Source organism: Nannospalax galili, unplaced genomic scaffold, assembly GCF_000622305.1.
Source record: "Nannospalax galili isolate Female #2095 unplaced genomic scaffold, S.galili_v1.0 scaffold284, whole genome shotgun sequence".
Classification (NCBI taxonomy): Eukaryota; Metazoa; Chordata; class Mammalia; order Rodentia; family Spalacidae; genus Nannospalax; species Nannospalax galili.
Genome location: NW_008354281.1, coordinates 6,581,457 through 6,607,293, shown reverse-complemented (window position 1 = coordinate 6,607,293; position 25,837 = coordinate 6,581,457). Strand labels below are relative to the sequence as shown.

Sequence of the window (25,837 nt, the reverse complement as noted above, 5' to 3'; positions counted from 1 at the left end):
AGGTTAAGCTTTTTTTGTCAGCCTGGGTAAGAGAGGTTCAGTGGATAACAAAGAGGAAGCTGGATTTTTTATAAATTGAATGAATTTTATGTCATCATAAATCTGACAGCTCTTCCCTGAAATAGTGCTGCATACATTTATTTTTTCAGGTTTAATAACTTAAAAGAAATTTGTAGCCCCTAGGAAATTAATAATTTCCTCATTTTCATGGTATTTGGGAATTCAGTCATGACTTTTTTTTTTCACCCAGGTCAAGGTTTAAATAATTGCTTCTTTTCCCTATGATGATGCTGACTTAACGTATATCATTTGTGTGCGCATGCGTGTGTGTGTATGTGTGTATGTGTGTGTTTGCATCCATGTATGTACATGTGTTTAACTGGGTGTTGAAAAGAAAGGATTATAATAGAAAAAACAAATTAAAAGTTATTGTCAAGTATCCTGAACTCCAATCTAGACCCCTTAAAGTACTAAGTTAAGGTGAATAAATGATTTTGTAACTCATTTAATCTTTTCTATATTCCCAATCTTCACACTCTTTCTTTTAAATGAACTAAAACTGAAAGTGTCAATATGTATCAAGATCTTTTAGGATCTAAGAAGAAAGCCACGACTCATGAAGGGTAGAATATCAGTTTTCCTTTTTCCTATCATGGTGTGAAAATCTAGCAATTATATATTTCCTAGGTTAAGAGATTTGATATAGAAGTCATATATTGCTAGTACTCTTGTTTACTAGGCATAACATCAATTATACCTAATAACTAAGAATGTCTCATCTAAGAATGTCTTTAACAGTTGTACAAGGAAAAGTGGAAAACAGCTAAAATACAGCTAAAACGATCTAACCTAAAAATCCAACCCTCTTCACTATTCTCAATCCTCTACTTACCAGAAGATGGAAATGCTAAACATTATTTTTTCTACTTTCCCTGCAGCTGGAGGTAGGCATGTGCATCTCTGCTTTCCAATGAGGCATAAATAGAAGTCCACCATGACGCTCTTCAGAGAGCTTTTCATGCCTTATAAAAGGACAAGTTAGGCTGGTGCATCCTCACCCCTCTTCTTTTTGCATTAAGTGTGTACAGGGTGTCTGCCATTCTGGTGGCGTGCTGTGACCATGAGTCCAAAAGCATGAGACTAAGGATGGCAGAATGGAAAGAGAAAATGCCAGGCATGTGTGGTCTTATTCAGCATGTGAGCTACCCTCCTGTCACCTTTCTTTAAATTGTGAAAAGAAATAAATTCTTATTGGTTTAATCTGGTGTTTGTTTTTTTCTGAATACTTACTTATAGCCAAGAAAACATTCTAACAGATATAAGACTTAGCTTGATTTTTCAGTCTGGGGACTCCACCCCCACTCCCAAGAATATGTGAATTTATTTTATTTTATTTTTAAAATCTATTTTAGGTATCTCACATGTAATAATAATTAGAAACTTTTTTCTCCAGTTCAAAAATAACCTGGACTTTTCTAAAGAGTAGAAGAAAAATGATAGTTTGGTATTGTGTAAACATTAGCAATATATCAAGTTGGGTATATAACACAGCTCAAGGATCATCCTTAGGGTGGTAATAACTTTTAACCAGTTTGGAAATGAAGCCAGTCACAGATCAAGAAAGAGCAAATTTAAAGTTAATCCTTTCTAATTAGGGGTTTGGGTAACTCATACCCACTTGACATCTCAAGGCATTCTCTGTAGAAGTTAATGAAATTGATTTTTATCAAATAGAAACTTCATTCTCTTGGTAAGGCTTCCACTTCCTCTGCCTTATTTCTCCATCTCCAGAATAGAACTTGTTCTCCTGACAACACATATATCTTTTAGTAAAATGATGTCCAAGTCTTCTAAAGCACATCTCCTGTGGACTCCCTCTAATTAGCATTCCACATAGTAGATGCACCTTCATAGTTTCTAATCTATCAGCTGCAATGCAATGTGTCTATCAGCCTCAGCATCTAACACTATCAAGTTCCCTGTGATCTTGCAGTCACTCCAGAGTGCCAGCTATGTTCAAGTTAATGTCATTTTATTTAAACAAACTATTTATAAATTCTCCATTGATTCTGATTTCGAATTTGCATGCCAGGTCACTCAGTAACAATTGTCTACGGATTTTTTTTTTAATATTAGGCTTAACTTCACATACAATTAACCAATTAAAATGTATAATTCAGGGACTGGAAAGATGACTCAGCAGTTAGGAGTACTGGCTGCTCTTGTAGAAGACACAGGCAACTAATAATGGTCTGTAACTCCAGTTCCAGATCTGATGCCGTTTTCTGGACTCCATGGGCATTGTACAACATACGTGCACTTACGTATATGCAGGGAAAACACTCATATACATAAAATGGGATTTTTTTTTTTGGTCTTTTTGAGACGGGGTCTCCCTGTAATCCAACTTTCCTGGAACTCACTATGTAGACTAGGCTGGCCTTGAACTCGCAGAGATCCATCCACCTGCCTCTGCCTCCGGAGTGCTGGGATCAAGGGTGTGTACCACCATACCTGGCTGCAATGGAAATAAACTTTAAAAATTAAAAAAATAAAGTGTGCAATTCAGTGGCCTTGAGTATGTTCACACTGTTCTACAGCCTCTGCTTTTTCAAGTTCCAAGATGTTATCACCATTCCAAAAGAAAACCTTATACCCTTAAAAAATCACTTGCCATCCTCTTCTCTCTTCACACTGGAGAAAGGAATATGCTTTCTACTTGTACAGATTTATTTCATTCGATATCTTAGATAAATGGGGCCATAGAGTACGTGAGCTTTTGCTTCAAGTTTCTTTACTTGGAGCTTCCTCCTTTTCATCATAGTATGGATCAGTACTTCATTTCTTCTTTCTAAATTTGTTTATATATATATATATATATATGTATGAACATGAGTATAATGCCTGCAGAAGACAGAAGAGGCACTGGATTCCCTTGAACTGGAGTTACAGATCGCTGTTAGCGACTGTGTGGGTTCTGGGAACTAAACCTGGGTCCTCTGCAAGAGTGGCCAATGCTCTTAACCACTGAGCCATCTCTCCAGCCCCAATACTCCATTTCTTTTTATAGCTAGTAATATTCCATTGCATCTATTGCTGCATTTTGTTTATCCATTTGTAATATTTAGTTGGGAGCAGTGCTGTTATAGACATTCATGTACAAGTATTTAAGTGTCTGTTTTAAATTCTTTTGGCTTTTTAGCAAGGAGTGGAATTTCTGGTCATATGGTGATTACATTTAGCTTTTTGAGAGCCTTCTACACTGTTGTCCACAGAAGTTGCTATTTACACACACACAAGCAATGTACAAGGGTTTCAATTTGTTTACATCACTATGAACACTTGTGTTCTTTTTTTTTGAAAAGAACTATAGCCATTGTAATGGATATAAAGTCTCAGTGGAGTCTTGACTTGCATTTTCCTAGTAGCTGATGATAATAAGTATTTGTGTATCTTCCTTAGATAAATGTCTATACAAGCTCTTTGCTCATTTTTTTTTAAATGGTGGAGGTACTGGGGATTGAACCTGGGGTTTTGTGCAGGCCAATTTTGCTCACTTTTAAAAGTTAGATGTTTTGGATGTTTTACTCTTTTTTTGTTCAATTATGTGTGTGTGTGTGTGTGTGTGTGTGTGTGTGTGTGTGTACAACTACCTTATTGGATACAGCTTTGCAAATATCTTCTGTATGAGAATATTTATCTGCTGTATGGGTTATCTTTTTAATTTCTTAATAATATCTTTTCATATACAAAAGTATCTATTTTTCCTCTTGTTCATACATTTAGTGTCATACATTGCCAAATTCAAGGTCATGAGGGCTGATCACTATTTCCTTCTAAGACTTTATGACATCAAATATTTTTAGGAAGTTGACACAATATAACAAACTTAAAGGAAAAGTAACAAAGGTACTGGCAAGATGACTCAGCAGGTGAAGGAACTTGTTACCAAGCCTGACCACCTAAGTTTGATTCCTGGACCCCATGGGGTAGAAGGAAAGCACCAACTGCTAGTTGTCCTCTGACCTGTGTGTGTGTGTGTGTGTGTGTGTATGTGTGTGCGTGCGCGCGCACACACACACACACAGAATAAATAAAAGTGTAATAATAGAGGCTGGAGAGATGGCTCAGCGGTTAAGAGCACTGACTGCTCTTCCAGAGGACTCAGGTTTGGTTTCCAGCACCTATATGGTGGCTAACAACTGCCTGTAATTCCAATTCCGGGGGATCTGACATCCTCCTCTGGTTTCCATGGGCATGGCACGATGTGGATGCAGTTACACACATGCAGACAAAATACTCATGCATATAAAATTTAACAAAGTAAACAAAAAATAATAATAAAAAATTTATGGGGCTGGAGAGAAGTTAAGATCACTAGCTGCTCTTGCAGGAGACCTGGGTTTGATTCCCAGCACCCACATGATGACTGACAACCACTCAAAACTCCAGTTCCAGGGGGATCCAAAACCCTCTTCTGATCTTCACAGGCATTGCATGACATGGGTGCACTTACATACATGCAGGCAATATACTCATACATATAAAATAAAAATAATAAAATATTTTTTAATTATGAAAAGTCAGGGGACGAATTGACAGCTCAGAGGTTAAGAATACTTGATGCTTTTGCAGAAGACCCAGGTTCAGTTACCAGCATCCATGTGGTGGCTCATAACTGCCTATAACTATAGTTCCAGGGAACCCAACAACCTTCTTCTAGTATCCATGGGCACCAAGGCATGCATGTGTTATACATGTATACATGCATCCAAGCCAAACACATAGATGCTGGGTGTGGTGGCACACGCCTTTAATCCCAGCGCTTGGGAGGCAGAGACAGATGAGTTCAAGGCCAGGTGGATCTACCTAGTGAGTTCCAGGACAGCTGTGGCTATAGGAAGACCCCCATCTCAAAAAAAAAAAGACAAAACAAAAAACAAAAAACACTTATAAGTATAAAATAAAAATAAATAAATCTCTTTTTAAAAAGAGTACTTGTGTTTTCTTTAGAAAAAAGAAAAGTAAAAAGGAACAAAGCTAATATATTCATGTTCTCCAGTTTACCTAATATCAAAAACTTTTTGTATAATTAAAGTTTATTCTAGATTTTGCTTCCTAGACATCACATTACCCTCTTAGCATCTAATTAACAGAGATTTTTAAACTGATGAGTTAAGTGAGAAAAAAGACAATTTAATAAGGTCAGCATAGCCCTTGGAAGACAGGCAGGTGGTCTGGTGACAACATCCCAAGCTTCTTCATAAATAAAGACATAGCACAAATCAATCTTTGCTATGGCTGAAAATATTCTACATACCTACCGTATAGTTTGGATCTTGAATGTGCCTCAAAGGCCCAAGTACTAAAGGCTTGGTCTACAGGGTAACACTATTGGGAGGTTGTGGAAACTTTAAGAGGTGAGATCTAATGGGGGGTCTTTAGGTCATTGTGAGTGTGCCTTCACTAGGGACTGTGGGACCCTGGTCCCCACTGTTTCCCTTTATTTTGCTTCCTGTCTATGCTGTGAGTGAGTGGTTTTACTCTGCCACATTCTCCTACCATGAAGTGCCATTAAACCATAGACCCTAAAACAGTGGGGCCAACTGATAAAGGACTGGAACCTCCAAAATTAGGGCAAAGATAACCTTTTTCTCTTTATAAATTGATTACTACAGGTAGCTGTATAGTAACAGAAAGCTAACACATTACCACATAAATGTGTTTAATTTCTTAAGTTGTTTAACTAGTATCTGTCACTGACTATGAAGGCAGAGCCTTTATCGGTAAGATGTAAGATAAAGCTTCAAACTAAGCAGTAGGATATTCCCAAAATTCTATCCAATTAATAAAACCAGGATTTGGAAAAAATAGAGATATAGAGATTAAGTTGTCTTTTGTACCAGATGAACCTACTGAGGTTTCCAAGAAAGGACAATATTTTATCTAAGTTGAGTCCCAAATATGAATAATTTTCTTGGTAGAGTATCCATAGAATTTTAGCTTTGTGAGTTTTTTTAATTTTTAAAAAATATTTTATTTTATGTGTATAAGTGTTTCACGTGCATGTATGTAAGTACATCATGTGCATGCCTGGTGCCCTCAGAGATCAGAAAAGGATGTTGGATCTCCTGAAACTGGAGTTCAGGAGAGGCATCAGCTGCCATGTGGTGCTGAGAACTGAACTCTGGTCATCTGAAGAACAATAAGTGCTCTAAACTGTTGACCCATCTCTCTTTCCCTTTGTTAGTTTTTTATTTTTTGCTTTTTACAAAACTGTTCAAGTCTATGGGGCACTTATCCATTCTAACCTCAGTCACAAAAGGCTACTCTATAAGTTGGCTCAGGCTCTTATAGAGGCCAGGCTCAGAATTTGTGGTGGGCAGGATTTATATCTGCCCAGATGTTAGCATTGGCTTTTTGTTTCAACTTCTGTCTTAATAGTATAACCATCTGAGAGGAGAAATCATTGCTGCACTATAGTAGAAACTCAATAGATGTGTGTGTGTGTGTGTGTGTGTGTGTGTGTGTATGTGTGTATGTGATGGATCTAGGTAGTATGGGTTATCATTTGTTCCTCTCTACCCACAGGATGAAAATCTTTGCACAAATATTAGTTGGTTTCCCCCACATAGATTTTGTACACTGTTCATTCTTATATATGGCTTCTTTTGTAACCTGGATAAAAGTATATTCCAAAATATCCAGGTGCATCTGTCTCTCAGGAGAGCTATACTTATATTCACACCTGAAAAGACCTTGTGCTCCATACACACCTGCACACACATGAATACACAGACACAGAGAGACAGACAGATGACAGACAGACACACAATTTTTTTAAAAAAGGCAAGAAAGAGCCTGAAGAAAAGGGAGACTTTAGTCTATATTGTAGGGTTCCCAGGACGGTATCTAAACATCACCAGTGATTAACAAATTGTTTTCAGGCATTGCACAGATAAAATTGCTTTTATTTTGAAAGCTATGCATTTCTGTTAATAGAAGATATAAAAAGATCTAATGAATGAGTAATTCATGGTATCACAGATACTACTGCTTAGAATAAAGCTCAAGTGTGAAGATTTAAAAAAATACTGGAGAGGACTATATTAAACAGGTAAGAGTGGAGGTGGTGTGAAGGTGTGACAAAGGTGATGAAAGTTTCATCCAGAGACTAAAGTTTGGGAAATAACTGAACTTGTTACTCTTAGGTAACAAAGGTTTAGCATTGGTTCTACAGTGTTTTGTTAGCTGATTTGATACATTCAACCAACCACATTCAGTTTCTTACCTTCTGTTGTGCTTATGACTGGTCACAAAGGTTTTCCTCAGCCTTCTGACATTACAAGCTATCAACTGCATTTGGAAAAGTGCTTAGTATGGCAGCCTCTACCGGGATGTCCTCTCCCAGCTTTCCTCTTCATTCAAGCACTTAGATTCAGCATTTATCTATAAATGTACTCCCTTGTGACTCTGCCTCATCCTAACTGTCTGATCAGGAGGTAGGCTTGCTTTTCTTCTCGCATTTCTTTCTGTTCATCTACTCCAGAACTGCATTTATTTTGAAATTTCCATTTAGCTGTTTATTTTCCTATCTGGCACTAAATGTACATTCTTTTCTTTATCTTATCCACATGGCGTTCCTATCCACACTTCTTCCTAATTCTTTTTGCTCCGGCAACACTTGGGAAGGATAATCACAGCAAAAATAGTTAGATGTAATTACTGGCTATTTTTATAAAATTAAGTGTCACTCGCCCCAGCTCTATTCTAGGCATATTCTAACTACATAATTGACATTGATCTTCTAAAGTGAAATGTCCTTCTATCTGGGGAGGCTGAATAAAACTAATATCAGCTTGCTCTCTTGCCTACTTTTATATGACAGGACAGCTGTAATCTCAGGCATTTGACAATTCTGGTGAGTTAGGCTAGAGTATTTTGACAAACACAATGACTTTCTTAATTGTCTAAGAGACAGTGACTCCATTTTGTGTATGTGTGTTATTGTCTGCATGTAGGTGAGTGCACCCATGTCATGCAATGCCTGTGGAGGTCAGAAGAGGCTGTCGGATCCCCTAGGACTGGAGTTATGGACATTCGTTAGCTGCCATGTGGGTGCTGGGATTCGAACTCGGGTCTTCTGCAAGAACAACCAGTGTTCCTAACCACTGAGCCATCTCTCCAGCCCATGAGAACATATTTTTAAAAACCACAAAAAAAGAACCCCCTCCCCCCAAATCAAGAGATGGGAAAGGTAGGCGGAGGGAAGAAAGGAACAAATGAACAAATAAATGATGAATGAATTTATTTGGGCTGTAATTCCAGCACTCCTTTGAAGGCTAAGGCTGGAGAATAAGAAATTCAATGGCAGCCTAGACTACGTGGTGAGAACCTATCTGAAAAAGAAAAGAAAAGAAACCTACTTTGTACTTTAAAATTATATGTTTAATCTTCTGTTTCCTTCATAAGGAAGGTATATGAGCAACTAGAAATGTAGGCAGAGTGTTAAAGTTAATTATAAAGCTAATAAGGTGAGAGGAATGTAAGATTGTGGATTTTAGAGCAAAATTGAGTTCAAGTCACAGTTCTGACACTTCCTGATAATCCGACCTCGGGCACTAGGCCTCAGTTTCCACATCTATAAGATAAGCAGAGGGATAGTCTTCATCTCACATGGCTCTTGTGAATACTATATAAAGTACTATGTGAACTTAGAAAAGTGGTTGACATAGAATGAAGGTTATAAAAATATATGAGATATAAAAATGCCTCCTACTATTATAAATGCCTCAGCATCATTTCAAATATATGATGCTATATCTGTGTTACCTCATCTTTGGCTAAGATGGATAGGACTCTATTGAAATTTAAAACCTCAGGAAAGAAAGAAAAAACAGCAAAGGATCCATGTCCCTTTTTCTTTCCGTGTGTGTGTGTGTGTGTGTGTGTGTGTGTGTGTGTGTATTTGTGAGTATGTGTGTCTATTCATGAGAATAAGTAAAAAAGAATACAAGGAATCTCCCTAGCAACAGTAAGGATCTGCTTCTTTGGAACGCTGAGAGGAAAAGTGTCACATTCAGGAAGTGGATTATGTTACTGTTACTCCCACTTTACTGCAGTTGCTAAACCAGCTCACAAGATGACCAATAATAGTAATATCAATAATAATAATAATACTATCAGAGTGTGCAGCAGATACTGAGTGAAGTGCTTTAAATATCACTTCTCACTTAATTCCCACTGGATGCAGCAAGATATAACATAATTCTGTGCTCTAGAACTAGACTTGCCTAGGATTATATCTGAGCTCTATCTCCAGTTAGCTGTATAATCTCTGGCAAAGTATCTGACTTCTTTCGTATATATATGAGATGATAATACCTATCTTACAGGGGGTTTGGGGAAGCACTTAATGAGTTTATGTATATAAAGTCCTCAGAAGATGATTAGTTCAATATGTGGGTGCTAAGGGCAGACTGCTTGTGTTTACATCCCAGTTCGGCCATTCACTGGCCCTGGGCATTTTATCAGTGTCTTTGTTCTCTCTTCTGTAAAGTGAGTATGATAAGAGTAATACCTTACTCAGAGAGCTTTTATGATAATTAAAAAGTTATATCTACAAAGTGCTTTTAGAATGGCAAAGCCTCTCCCTATTCTTTCTCATCTTGTTCTGGGACTCTAACTGTACATATGTTAGTCTATCCACTGTGTCCCATTCTTTTACTCCTTTTTCCTGTATTTTCTATACCTTTTGGTGCTTACGTCTATTTTCTTCTGACACATCTTCTAATTTGTTAAATCAAAAATAAATATGTAAATACATACAGTATGAATTACCTATATACTCAACAAACGTTAGCTAGGACTGACTTAATTGTTAGGTAACATTAGAGGAAGCAAATTTGGGGGAGATCAGAAAGCTTTTCAAGGTTACACAGCCAGTGGGTGGCAAAGGTGGAATTTAAACAGAATCCATAGTCTTAACTACTTAATTATCACACTATGCTGCTATTGATGGAAAACTAGTAAGACACTGTAGATATTTGGTAATTTACCTTTTCCTTGAGGGTGATATTGATTATACTACCCAGTATACACATACAATTGTTTATATCAGGCCTTTACCAAAGCAGAGACCATTTTCTCAATCCACTCTGTCCACACCATCCCTAACTTTGCTCAAATGCCTATGAAATATAAAGCCTAACTTTCACCTACTATTCCATATCTGTAATCAGTGGGAGCTCCCTGTCCTGAAGAGATGTGCAGTGAAGCTAACAGCGCTCAAGCAGCCTGTGATGCCAGAATTAACCTCATGCTGCTGCCATCCTCAGCCCTGGGGCTGAAAGTGGTTCTGGCTGAGCAAATGAATGAAGCACCATTTGGTTTTTTCAAATTAGTCTTTAGCTATTTGCAGAAGCACTACTTTAAATAATTAAAAGAATCTGAAGGAAAAATAAAAGAAATAGTAAGTTTTTTCTTTGCTGATGTAACCAGGATGCATCAGCTTCAGCTAGCCAGCTAAGGAACAGGAGAGAAAAAGCTTTTCAGATGACTCTAATTTACTTCTGCTTAACTGAACGCCCAAATGTCAATAAGTCAGATACAAAATTGGAATGAAAGCAGACTAGGAGGAGAATATATTATTTTGTTCAGCCATCTGCTTCCCATTAAGCATAATATAAACAAATATCCATTTTATAATAAGTTCAGTGATTTAAATGAATCTCTATCAGCTCTTCTTCCCCACCTAACTTGTTTCCTAAAATGTTATCTATTCAGTTAGCATTGAGGATGACATCTGTGATGACATTCAGTTTCATTTTGTGTCTCACATTTGTAACTTCTTCTTAGAAATACCTGCTTGTTTATCCTGCCATTGGCCCAAATAAATAATACCTTAAAATGAACATAATTCCGTTTCCATTTAGGATCATAGAAAGGTAGCAAGGACATTATTTATGTCCTAGCAAAAAGAAAAACTAAGTTAGTTGACATAAAAATTACTTTTTATTTTATTTTTTAATTTTATGTATTATTTTTATTTTATGTGTATGCGTGTATTGCCTGCACCCATGTCATGCAATGCCCACAGAGGACAGAAGAAGCTGTTGGATCCCCTGGAACTGGAGTTATGGACAGTTATTAGCTGCCATGTGGGTGCTGAGATTCGAACCTGGGTCTTCTGCAAGAACAGTCAGTGTTCTTAACCACTGAGCCATCTCTCCAGCCCCAACATTACTTTTCTTAAACCCACTACTAAGAAACTACTATCACAGTGCCATAAGGTGTACTAAAATCCAAGAAAAGGTTGGAACTTCCAAGGAAAGTTACATTGTGAATATTGACTCACTTGTGACTAAGCATGGGTGCCATACATAAACTCCAGTGGTTGATGTAGGCAATTAAAAATTGAGTTTAGAATGTCGAAAAGACTTGAAAGTATACAAAAGTGGGGTGACAGGTGGTAGATAGAATAAGATTTTCTAAGTAAATGGAGCAAATGACACTGCTATCTCAGAAAAAGTGTGAGGAGTTTTTGTGTTAATATAATTATTCCTTTCTTTTGAGGTGTTTTTTTTTTTTTAAAAAAAAACAAACTATCCAACTTACCTGCTCCTCCATGCTAGGAAAATGTCAAATCCTGCCTGTACTGCTAGTACCACATGTATACTTATGAAAGTCTCATCTTATTACCTGAAAATGACCAGGTGCATATGCTCAGATAAGAGGAGTGACTAAATTTTAAGGAATTGCTAAAATACAAATAGGGACTGATAGATTTTAACAATCCTCAAAGTGGGAGACACAAAAGGAAAGATCCTACCCATTTGTGGGTCCTTTTCTGTGACTGTCCAGTGGGTGGGTGTGACAGGTACTCAAAAAGGAAGTGTGGAAAGTATAGGGTATAAACAGATCCATTCCACAAGGACAGGAATCATTTACAGATGAATAGCCAGGATACCTCAGTGGGAGAATAAGTTGCTGAGGACAGTAGACAGCCTGAATATCATGGGCACAGGTGCATTTGTGTTTGGGACACAAGATGAAAGAAGGACACATGAATTCTCACCTACTTCCCCTTGACGATTTGAGCATTATTGTGACTCTCCTTCAACAATTTGGAAACATAAGATGGGGCTGTTATTAATACCGTGATGAAAAGTTGTGGAGGAAGCAATGTGAAATTAAGACTAATACATGGTAGCAAAGAAAGACAAACTGTAGCCAGTTTTTAAAATGTGGTTATTTCCTTCTTAACCATATCCATCATGCTACCTGCTCCCCGCAGGCTGTGAAAATGCCAAGTGCTCAGAAGACTATTATTCTCAGGTCCTCTGTATCTGGCTGTTTCTGGGCCAGATGACAACTCTTACTGACATGTGACATGGGTCTTCCATTTCTGAGACAGTACAATGTCATACACTATGTGCACCTGGAAATCTTACTGTACCACCCAAGTCACTTTATTTTGTAAACTTCCAAATCTTTACCACTATCATTTGTCCCAAACTATTTTTTACTGCCTCCCCTAGTCACTGGGGCCAATTAGCATCTTTGTTTTAAAAACAAGAAAGAAAAATAACTTCATCTAATTGAAAACAAAACAAAATAAACCTTATTTTACAATATAATTGGCTTCTAAATGGAAAAGAAGCTCAGGAAAAAAAATGTTTGGAGTTTTATCAAATTCCAAACAAAACATTAAAATAATTTGAATCATAAGCAGTCAAGAATGTATCATAGAGCACCAAATCTAAAATATAGCATGGACTGTTGCTTGCAGGGAAGAATGGAGCAATTGTGATGGAAAAATGGATATATTTTAGTCATGTGTTCTATCAATTTAACTCCTCATATAAGGCAAATTTGATAGAAAGAAAAATATATGTAAAAGGATTTCACTTTGCTTCAGTTATACACTGGTTTTCTGTATGCAATTAAAAATAATTTTTTATCTTATTGAGACAGGGTCTCCCTGTAGCCCTAGCTGGCCTGGAACTCACTATGTAGACCAGGCTGGCCTTGAACTCACAGAGATCTGCCTGCCTCTGTTTCCCAAGTGCTGGGATTAAAGGTGTGCTCTACCATGGCTGGCTCCATTAAAATATTTTATTTATTTTTTTTATTTTATGTGCACGAGTGTATTGCCTGCATGTATATAAATGCACCCATGTCGTGCAATGCCTTCAGAGGTCAGAAGAGGTATTAGATCCCCTGAGATTGGAGTTATGGACAGTTGTTAGCTGTCATATGGGTGCTGGGAAGTGAACTCAGGTCCTCTGCAAGAGCAACCAGGGCTCTTAACCACTGAGCCATCTCTATAGCCCCTTAAAAAAATTCTGACCTACTTGGGTTTACTCCTAAGACTAGACACAACGTGATTTGAAGAGTAGTAAAAATATCCCACACTCCCAAATAATTCTTAGACCTTGTGGCTAAGCTACCAGAATAATCCCCACAATCTTCCCTAAATTCTGTGGCTACGAAGTTTCTCCATCACTTGTCATGTGCATGCTTTTTCCTCTTGCTCCCTTCTTTGCTTTAGTTTGTCCTTCATTCATGAGTGTTATTATCTCAGCCCAGTCATCACTTGTGCCTCAATATAACTTTATCCTGTAATAAGAATGCTGAAAAAGCTGGGCGTGGTGGCGCATGCCTTTAATGCCAGCACTTGGGAGGCAGAGGCAGGCAGATCTCTGTGAGTTCGAGGCCAGCCTGGTCTCCATAGAAAATCCAGGCCAGCTGCAGCTACAGGGAGACCCTGTCTCAAAAATAAAAAAAAATTAAAAAATGCTGGAAAACACAAATTGTCCCTACTGACCAGAATGTGGTCTTGGTTACTTGAACCAGTTTGATTCTTAATTCATTAAACTTTATTTTAACAGATTGTTACTCCAAATTCACTTCCAAATCAGCTGGTAATTAAGTTCTATCTTAGTGACTAAGTACTGTCTGTGGTTCCAATTGGAGAAAGTTTTCCTTCTGCAATGTCCAAATACTTTTTGAGTGATCATGTTTGTATTCTATCCTAAGTCTATAGCAAATTTGTCATCTTAAGATCCCTCTATTCTGTTTCCTCTGTTCTGTTTTGAGACAGGGGAGACCCTGTCTCAAAAAGACCAGAAAAATTTATTATTTTATTTTATGTGTATGAGTGTATTGCTTGCATGTGTGTAAGTGCACCTGTGTTGTGCAGTGCCTGAGGAGGTCAGAAGAAGGCATCGGATCACCTGGAACTGGAGTTACAGGCAGTTGTTAGCTACCATGTGGGTGCTGGGAATTGAATCTGGGTTCTCTGCAAGAGCAGTCAGTGCTCTTAACTGCTGAGCCATCTTTCCAGCCCAAAAGGATTATTTTCAATGGTATGTGGATAGATTTATCTATTCATTGACTCTTATTTGACTAAAGGCATAAATGGTCCTTGGCCTCTTGTAGCTCACATCAGCTTTGTGTTTTCTTTGGTATAAGTAATGAAGTACAAATTATGGTTAATATTGCAATATGAGCAAGAAACCTGAAGTCTACATGAGGAAAAACAGCCCATTAGTTGAAATTTATAAGGATAATGACAACATTAAATTAAAATTTTTGGCAATGTGTGATCTTTATATAATTATTATTGTGATTATATATTTCAGATACCTTCTCAGTAGCTGAAAAAATAACTTGTATTAATCTATAAGTTGACCTAACAGTTTACTCTTTCTAAAATAAAAGTATAGAATCTTGTTTGAAGAAAACATCAGAAGTAAAATTTACATAATCCACTACAAAAATGTCATGTTTCACAAAGATATAACGTCTGTATTCACCCAAAGGTCCAACATATATAATCAAGCGAGCAAAAGTTTAAGCAAATAATGTTCAGGAATTTGTAGTTCTTACATGTTTTTCTACCTCAGTACAAATACATAGCTTGTTCTTTTCTTGGAAGGGGCATAGAAAAATTTAATGTACTTTGCTAAATTGCAGTAGACAATAGTCATGGTCTGCTAACCCCATCTGCTTCTGATGAGAAGAAATAAGGTCCACAAGGTATTGTCATGGGAGTTTTTTGGCTTCCTATAAGTTTCCTGAGAGTCTTACATAATCCAATGTTTCACTATTGCTGCTTTGTGGATTGAATAACCTATGTTGCCATATACTTCATTGGTTAGTACATTTTCCAAACTTATTTTCACTTTGAAGTATTTTATGGACGACTTACAGTATAAACTATGAATTCTTGTTTATTTTATTTTTTTGAGACAGGTTCATACTGTACAGCCCTGGCTGGCCTTGAACTTGCTATGTAGACTAGACTGGCCTTGAGCACACAGAGATCTGCCTGCCTCTGGACTAAAGGCATGCGCTACCACACCTGCTTAATTTTTTGTAATGACGAAAAAAATTGTATTTAGAATTAGCCATCTGGACTCCATTTAGATGATTCAAATTTTGTTGGCAATGTCCAAAGCATCATCATCAGGAGCCAGTGGAACATGTGTCTTCTCTCCATCAGGTCTAATCTGTGTGTTGAATTTGGCCACATCAATGTTACAAACTTTCTTCACAGCCTGTTTAACCTGGTGCTTGTTGGATTTGACGTCCACAATGAACACAAGTGTGTTTTGTCTTCTGTCTTCTTCATGGCTAACTCCATGGTCAGGGGGAACTGGATGATGGCAGAGTGGTCAAGATTGTTTCTCCTGGGGACACTCTTGTGAGGGTACTCCCACTGCCTAGTAGAGTGAAGATCTCATAGATACCTCACTAATATATGTTGAATATCAGAATGACTAAATAAATGGATTTGATTTCACCACCATGGAAGTTCTGAACAAATTTTAAATCATAAGCAACTAAATAAAACTTTTAAGCTAGTTTCAGTGGAAAGATGATAACTCTAAAAGAATCTGATCTGTACAATTAAGTACAGTTGTGAACATAATGAATGTTAGTAACAAGAAATGAAAGATCTTTTTTTTTTTTTGAGACAAGGTCCCTGTGTAGCCCCAGCTGGTCTGAAACTCACTATGTACACCAGGCTGGCCTCAGTCTCATAGATCTCCACCTGCCTCTGCCTCCCGAGTATTGGGATTAAAAGTATGTGCCCCCGTGCCCAGGAAGATGCAAAATGTGTTATTTTACATTTTTAATTTTATGTGTATGAGTGTATTTCCTGCATGTGTGTAAGTGCACTTGTGTCATGCAATGCCAATGGAGGTCAGAAGAGGGTTTCGAATCCCCTGGAACTGGAGTTACAGACAGTTGTTAGCTGGCATGTGGATGCTCGGAATTGAACCTGGGTCCTCTGCAATAGCAGCCGGTTCTCTTAACTGCTGAGCCATCTCTCTAGCCATGAAATGAAATATCTTATATGAGGAATTATCGGTGAAAGCAGGTGATTTTCACATTTATTTACATACATTAACAAAACATCCAGAAGGGGAAAAAGAAGAGGATGGGGAGGTCACAAGTAAGAATAAGAGTAAGAAAAGTAAACACAAAAGAATTGGAAATTCTATGCAGCATTTCATGGCTAAATGTAAGCCTCAAAATTTGCATGTAAGAGGAGACATGACTCTACCTCTTAGGCTGCTTCCATTTCCATATGCTTTCTGTAAGGTGTACATCTATATTTGGTGTTTGAAAAGTCATTTTTTCCCTATGCAAAGTAGTCCTGTCCAAAGAAACTGCTTTGGCTCTCAAGCAACGAAACAGTGGAGAACTGGTAGTGGTGTTCTTATTGAGAGAAGAGGTGTCCATTTCTATTTTAGACATGACTAGGTTGAGCTGGATGAGAGAAAACTTAAATAACTGGCTGGAGCAAGACGGTTTATTTCTCTCCCACGTGAAAGTCCATCAGTATGAAGTCCAGGGCTGGTAGGCCACCTCTTTTCTGTGAAACTCTTAGAGACCTAATCTCCTATGGCACATGTAAGCCCATTCCCATACACAAGAACACACACACACACACACACACACACACACACACACACACACACATACAGAATTAATGAGGGCCATTGTGGACATCTATAATTCCATTCATGATTGTAGTAGTGGTTAAAGCTATCCCCAAGTCTTCATTCACACTTTTTCCTTTTGGTCTTTTTGAGACAGGGTCTCTCTGTAGCCCCAGCTGTCCTGGAACTCACTGTGTAGACCAGGCTGGCCTTGAATTCACAGAGATTTGCCTGCTTCTGCCTCCCGAGCACTGGGATTAAAGGCATGCGCCACCTCGCCCAGCTTTATTTACACTTTTATGAAAATTTCCTCACTATTTTCACATCTTAGGGAAACTATGAATTAGCGTGCTTAAGAATGATCATACAAAGGCTTGAGAGGTGACTCAGTAGTTAAGAGTGCTTACTGATCTTGCAGAAGGCCTGCCTAGGTTCAGTTCCCAGCACCCACATTAGTCACAGCTACTTGTAACTCCAGCTTTGCAGGATCAAATGCCCTCTAACCTGTGAGGGCTTCTGCATACATGTGGTAGGGGTACTCATACATCAAATCAATGAATAAAGAAATCATCTTTGAAAAAAGAATGATGTTATATGCTGAAGCACAGCACAATGTCTTTTTCTTATAAAAGCTAAAACACAAAACCTGAGGTTCAGTCAGTGAAAATTCTAGAGTAAAATCTACAGGGATAAAACTAAAGCTTTGCTTCCCTTCATCTCCCCTTGGGGAGATTTTCACTGCCTCACGCTCAGTTATGCTGGTACTCTACTCCAAATGGTCTTTCGTTTCATCATCCTCTTTAGAACAGAAGACATAGGTGTTATCCTGAAACCTTAGAAATAGTAAGATAGCATAGAAAATCAAGGAAAATGGAAAAAACAAGTATAACAGATAAAAGCTTTTTAAAATATTAATTATTATTATATGTGTACATGCAGGTACCATGGCACATGTGTGGAGGGCAGAGGATAACTTTCAGGAATCAGTTGTCCTCTTCCACTGTGAGATCCAGGGAGTGAGCTCAGGCCATCAGATTTGAATAGCAAGCATTATATGCTCTTGAACCATCTTCCTAGCCCCAGATACACACTTTTGATGATGAGATCAGTATAGCCAAACAGTAAGAACTCCTAAAGGCTCAGGTCAGTTTCACAGGCATAGTTCCCTTTGCTTTCATTTCCGTGCCCTGATATGATAGGGCACCCAGTTATTCTCACGAAAGACCTGTTTTCCTGCCATCTTCACTCATTCCTGGACTAAGGTTTAAGGGTCTGTTTTAAGCTTCACAGATTAGCATCTTTTCTCCCAGTTTAGGCTTCCAACTCAGGTATATGCATTCTCTATAGCAGATTACTGGGAGTATACTAATTGGAATAAGCTATCCTATGCTAATAAGAAAGAGTTTTCCAAACTTCCTTGCTGAAAATAAGAGATTTGTCAACTTCTTGAGCATTCTCAAGAAGTTATCTGAAGGACTGCCACCACCACCACCACCACCACCATCATCATCATCAATCATCATCATCATTTTTATCATCAATAGCAGCATCTGGCCTTAATCATACTATCACCATAAAACATACCCGTTAATGATAGAATAGTCCCCTCATAGACACATATAGGGAATGAAGTGAAAAAAAGATTACCAATCTGAGTAGAAGATTATGACCTCTACAATTTGAATTCGAAGATGCATGATCACTATTCTTTTTTAAAGTTAAGTTAATGCATTTATTTAAAGGCAAGCTAGACTTTGGAAATATGAAGTGATGTTTCATCAATTTACCTAATGAGATAGATTAAAATATTTTCAACATTTATGTTAACAATAAAAGCTAAAAGACAAAGGAAAGATTCAGTAAGTAATGAAAATCATGTTTCTATACTTAGATTTTTTTTTCTTCAAATATCAAGATTTTAGAGTTAAAAATTACCTGACAATGGTTTATTAGCAGGCTCCCTGATTTTAACTTAAATTCACCAACCATTCAGAGACAAGGTGAATACAAAGGAGAATAAAGCATTCGGTATACTTTCAAAGAGTTTGTAATACAGTGGAAAGACAGAAAACTATTAGAACTATGATACAAGAACACATGTTTTTGAGATTCAAGAAAGAGAAACTGTAGTAATTATTGTTTATTAAATCTGATTTTTAGAAATGAATTCCCCCTCCCCTCCTTAGGGTATTAATTCTCACCTTCACTTTCTTATGTTATTTTGGTGAATTTAATTTTATAAATATTCTTTCATGGGGCTGGAAAGACGGCTCAGTGGTTAAGAACACTGGTGGTTCCTGCAGAAGACCTAGTTCGAATCCCAGCACCACCCACATGACAGCTAACAACTGTCCCTAACTCCAGTCCCAGGGGATCCGACAGCCTCTTCTGACCTCCCCCAGCATTGCACGACATGGGTGCACTTACCTACACTCAGGCAATACACGCATACGCATAAAATAAAAATAATAAATAAAAATATATTCTTTCATTTAGCATTGTTAGTACACTAATTTAACAGAGAAGAAAGAGTGGTAGGTGAGTGGTAATGATCTCAAGTTACAAGCAGAAGATTGGATCATAAGTCCATAGAGGGTTAGTCCTTTCTTCTTTTGCAGTTCAAAAATAGAATTTCAAGTAGAATTTCTCAATATTTTTGAACAATCATATGTGAATTAAGAATGTGAATTAAAAATGAAAATGCCAGTGCTGGAGAGGTGGCTCAGCAGTTAAGAGCACTGGTTGCTCTTGCAGAGAACTCCGGTTCGATTCCCAGCACCCATGTGGTGGCTAACAACCACCTGTAACTCCAGTTCCAGGGGATCCGATGCCCTCTTCTGACTTCCGTTGGCATTGCATGACACAGGTGCACTTACCTACATGCAAGCAATACACTCATACACAGAAGATAAAAGTAATAAGAATAGGGGCTGGAGAAATGGCTCAGCAGTTAAGAACACTGGTTGTTCTTGTAGAAGGCCCGGGTTCGAATCCCAGCACCCACATGGCAACTAACAGCTGTCCATAACTCCAGTCCCAGGGGATCTGACAGCCTCTTCTGACCTCCGCAGGCATTGCAGGACACAGGTGCACTTACCTACATGCAGGCAATACATGCATACACATAAAATAAAAATAATAAATAAAAATTTAAAAATAATAAGAGGAATAAAACATTAAAAAAATAAAAATGCCAATCAGCTGCATATCTACAAACAACAGTTGCACTCTGAGGTCTGTATTAGTAACACATATTAGATGCCCCCAATGTTAACTCATAACATTTCAATAAAATATATGGTGTGGTTATTAATAATTAAATAATTTGTACAGAAATAACAAAATATTTTTATACAAACTATTGAGTCTGCCATTTTAATTTGCAAAGGATGAGCACTGTTAATAGTATGTCTTGTTGTAAGAGCACTTCAGGTTGTGAGAATTTGAAAACAATGAAGAAGTCAAAAGAGCAGTTATGGAAAATGAATAGAAAATGTTTATGCCACATGAGGAAAAACACTGAGAGATAGAAAGGAAATAAATGCTTAAACTGAGGCTGATGAAGAAAAATCTAGGACTTGAACTATGGATTTGGGAATTTTTATAAGTAAGGCAAGTTAATGGGTTTTAATTGGAGAATTTAAGAATAATAACATGAATACTTATGTTGAGCACTTATATGTTGGACATCATACATGCATTATCACACTTAATTATTGAAGTCTTTAATGGAGTAATATCAGTGTCCTTGTTTTATAGATGATGAATATGCTTAGTAAGTGGCAGAGCTGAGATTAAAACCTTTGCATTCTGGCTTCAGAGTTGGTACTTGTAAGTACTGTTTTATACTGCCTTCTTTTTTAAAAAAATATTTTATTATTTTTATTTTATGTGTATGCATGCATTGCCTGCATGTAGGTAAGTGCACTGTGTTGTGCAATGGTGCAATATCCACAGAGGACAGAAGAGGCTGTCGGATCCCCTGGAAATAGAGTTACAGACGGTTGTTAGCTGCCATGTGGGTGCTGGAATTCGAACCTGTGTTTTCTGCAAGAACAGCCAGTGTTCTTAACCGCTGAGGCATCTCTCCAGCCCTTATACTGTCTTCTATATGCCCTAAGAGTAGTGTCTTCCATATTTGATTTTACATTCGTTTATTCATGTGTGTGTGTGTGTACATATGTTGTATGCATGTGAGTGTACGTGTATGTGCAGGTGTACTTACATGTGTGTGCACATGGAGGCCAAAGGTCAACAGCCAATGTCTTCCTTTATCACTCTCCATCATATTTTTTGAGACATGGTCTCTCACTGACCCTGGAGCTCATCTTTTCAGCTAGACTGGCTGGCCAGTAAGCTCCCAGGAAGCACTTTACCCACCAAGCCATGGCTGTAATCGTAAGAGTAGTGTTTTAAAAGGTGATCTGGTAGCTGTGTAAAGAATGACTTGGAAGAAATTGAAGTAATGGGAAATGATTCTGACATGAAATTTGAGAATTAAGTAGTAATCTTGTCCAATCCCATTCACTTCGTAGAGTAATTTGATGTTAACTATTGTGACGACCAAAGTGGCATGACCAATTAGTGGTACCTTAACTTAAGGTCCAGTAATTTTTTCACCTACATTATACTTTTTATACTGAAATTATTTGAGTATGATGTGGAAGCAATAACAACAGGTTAAGATGGTGACAGTGAGAATTATTTAAGGAATATGTCTGAGATAGTATAAAGAAATAATATTGATATTTTGTAACTAATAATATATAGGGTCTGATTTAGTGTTTAAAAAAATACAGGGAATAGTCATGGATGATTTTGACAGTTCTGCCCTGTAAAACTTGTAGGAAATGACACCAATGACAGAAATACAGAAGTTGGAGGAAAGGATTTTGTTGTTGTTGTTGTTGTTGCTGTTGAAGAAACACTGGATAAACAATATTTTAAATACATTAAGTTTGAGGAGATGGTGAAACCATCTCAAATATAAATACTGGAAATAAAAGACTGACACTTTGGTAATAGCTATACTGGATTTGCTTAAAAAAAATCCTCCAGGAAATAACACACTTAAATTTGTGCCTGATGATGGCCATCAATTCAATATACATTTATATATTATGAAATCTTTAAAGAAATTAATTCCTGCGTCTTTATGTTTTCACAGTAGAGTGATCACAATTTTTCAATGCACTTTTGGTAAAATCTGTATATATTTCCTAATCATCTCTTGATTATATGCATTATTTTTTATCTATTCTCTCATTTTATATATATATTGGTCTTTTTGAGACAAGGTCTCCCTGTAGCCCCAGCTGGCCTGGAACTTGCTGTGTAGATCAGGCTGGTCTCAATCTCACAGAGATCCACCTGCCTTTGCCTCCCAAGAGCTGGGATCCCTCCATATTTTTTGTGGCTACATTAAAAATTTAAAATTCACCACAGTCAAAGCACCATTTTCTCCCTTCATGTGGTTTTCACCTGTCAATCTGAAACCAATATCATTTGCTTGCTTACAGATTTCACAGTACATTTTATCATGAAAAAGCACTTTCAATGTAAAAATTTGTTATGACATTGGTGAAAACTAAATAGCACCAACATTCTTTTGCTGATGACAAAGTGAACAGTGTCATTTTCCAAACATTTTCTGTGTTTTTTTAGTGGGCTAAGATTATCAGGTAATCTAATTTCCTTGCAACAGTTCAGGTAGTCAAACTTAAGTCACCAGTGCATGGCCTGCTCTGGCGATCGGAGAGGTGCTCAAACCAGTGCACAGCTTATAACTTATGTTGAATGAATGTGGGAGGAGACTAGCTTAGATAAGGAAAGGACATGATTATTTTGTCAGCTTTATTATATCATGGAAAGAATTACTGTTAAAGTCAACACCATGAACAGAAAAGCACAAGAAAAGCACCAAGGCTAGAGAGATGGCTCAGAGGTTAAGAACACTGGCTGCTCTTGCAGAGCACCTGGGTTTGATTCCCAGCACCCCTATGGTGGTTAACAGCCAGCTGTAACTCCAGTTCCAGTGGATCTGATGCTCTCTTCTGACCTCTGTGGCCATTACACGACACAGGCATACTTACACACATGCAGGCAAAACACTCATACATATAAAATAAAAATAATAAATAAAAATTAAAAAAAGCACAGACCAAGAATGAAACTGAGACCCCAAAGAGATATGGATGCATATATATGTTTAAGTATATATAAATGTATGTGTAAGCATAAATACACATATATGCATAGATTACATGTACCTATATCCTGTATCAAGCAAATCTGAAATTATCTATTTCTATATTTTCTAGTTACACAAGCCCATAAACCACCTTGTTTGTGTTTTTCCTTTAGCATTACTGAAGTATAAAAGAGCTTGCTTTCTCTACTGCTACCAGGAAAAGATCCTGGAAAGGACTCCACCTTAATGGCTTCCTACTCAGTTCTGCCTTCTTGACTAAAGTACTTGTGGCAATTGCACACAGCTCTGGAATTGAGCCTATTTATCCACGGCTTACATTCGAGGAGTGTATCTGTCATCACTCTCACAGACTTACTTACAAATGAGCTCATTCCCTCAAGGGTGTTGTGATCTTCTGGGAGTTCCAAGCCTTGGTGTTGTTTCTCAAAGGAAAATGATGTTGTTGAGCCTGCCAAGATCTTCACTTTTAATACAGTTTACAGACACTTCCATTTCTTAATCCATTGGTGGATACATTTTTTAAAAGTCTTAAAATATCTTACAAGAAGAAATGCATACATTTCAAAACAAGCAAAGAATAAAGGTAATAGATGTTTTTCATAACACAGACTCCTTCCTATGCAGATGCTTAGCTGTTATTCCATCAATGCTGTACAGGAGACACTCCGTTCAAGGTGGAGATGTTCTATATTGGTGATATGCAAAATGTCAGCTACTAGCTACACACAACTAATGAGTGCTAATACAGCTAATGGTGACATTTTGCATATCACCAATATAGAACATCTCCAATTAAAATATAACAAATATAGCTGGGCATGGTGGCGCACGCCTTTAATCCCCAGCACTCAGGAGGCAGAGGCAGGCAGATCTCTGTGAGTTCAAGGCCAGCCTGGTCTACATAGTGAGTTCCAGGATAGCTGGGGCTACAGGGAGACCCTGTCTCAAAAAGACCAAAACAAAACAAAAAAATATAACAGGAACAAAAATTTTTAATGTTCCGTTTTGATTAACATAATTAATAGAAATTTAAATTCAGCCATATGTGGCTAGTGTGGCTATGACTAATGGTATTGATTTGGGCAACATAGCAGGATATCAATAATATACTATTATGAGTTAAATAGAACAATTAGCTAGAAGGAAAAAAAAAGCAGTAGTCTAACAAGTGTCCTTTTGCTATTAATATTGCAATAAAGTCTAATTACTTAGCCCAAGATGGCCTTGAACTCACAATCCTCCTCAGCCTCCTGGAGTGCTGGGATTAGAGATGGGAGCCACCATGCCTGGCTAGAATCTATACTTTTATGAGTTCTGTAAAGGCAGTTTTTAATGCACCTCTTGCAGGGTGATGTCTAAACGTCATAGTATAAATTGGAAGATACAGATAATTTGCTTAGCTTAGTTTCCCAACTTTGCCTTTCTTTTTTTTTTTTTTTTTTTTTTTTTTTTTTTTTTTGAGACAGGGTCTCCCTGTAGCCCCAGCTGGCCTGGAACTCACTACATACACCAGGCTGGCCTCAATCCCACAGAGATCCACCTGCCTCTACCTCCCAAGTACTGGGATTAGACAGGTGTCATTATGCCTGGATCTAACTTTGTCTTCTTAACGTCTTAAAACCTACATCCTTAAGTCATACAAAATCATTTGCAATCCTCTACATTCATTTTTTAATTTCTTCTCTAATAACCTTTTTCTTCCTGGTTATCAAGATCCAATTGAAAATCTCCTTCATTTTCTCATATTGGTTAGACATAGCCTCTTTGTAACTCTAACATTTTTAGATAACTCTCTTACAGCATATACCATGATGGATCATAAGCTTTTGTGTGGATTTTATAATAGACTAAATTTTTTGAGGGTAGATATATATTTTGTATATATTGTTTTCAATAGTTCCCAGTATGTACTGGCTGAGTGAATGGTACATTTCAAATATATCAGATAACAACTGTATTTCATAGATTCATTACATTTGAGTAGTATGAGAATCTTTCTGATCTTGCAGAGGACTTTTAATTTACAAGAGGAAAACTGAAGTCTCCAAAGTTCAATGACTTTTCCAAAATCACTGGCATAGAGATATTTTCTTGATATACACTAGGCACTATACAAACTGTAGCTTATAAACACAATAAACTTGTTTTGCTCTTTCTGATATTGGGATGAACTAAATTTCCTTTGACTGTAAGATAAAGACCAATAAACTGGGTTATTCTTGATTTTTTTTCCAGCTGATTCTTTCTTCACCTTTTCCATGTGGAAAATGACAGGGCTTTCTTTTCTGTCTCCCTTTCAGTTTAGTGTTACATGATGCTAATCAGAAAGATAGTGAAGTAATTAGGGATGCAGTACCATCAGTACACAGCTGATAGTGAGCGTTGCATCTCTTTTCATCAGATCTAGGATGTGGTTTCTTGAATTTCATGGTGTCTGGCAGAGTGAAGGACATGGACGAAAGCAGCTGGATCAGACACCATCTAGATAAGACTAACTTGATCCTCCTAGGCAGAAAGAGACATATGAAGCAGCAGCCAGTCAGATTGTGTAAGATATATCCCCCAGCATCAAACTATTTTTTTTTGTCGCTAACAACACAATACCACATATTGGTGAGTTATAAAGAAAAGAGGTTTAGTTTTAATTGTGATTCTGGTCCAAGGTAAAGAG

At 37.4% G+C, this 25,837-nt stretch overlaps 1 pseudogene; it reads right to left on the bottom strand.

Annotated features, from left to right (window-relative positions):
* The window catches only part of LOC103748786, a 34,850-nt pseudogene extending 9,231 nt beyond the window's left edge, over positions 1–25,619 (bottom strand).
* Between the last annotated feature and the right edge of the window lie 218 nt (positions 25,620–25,837).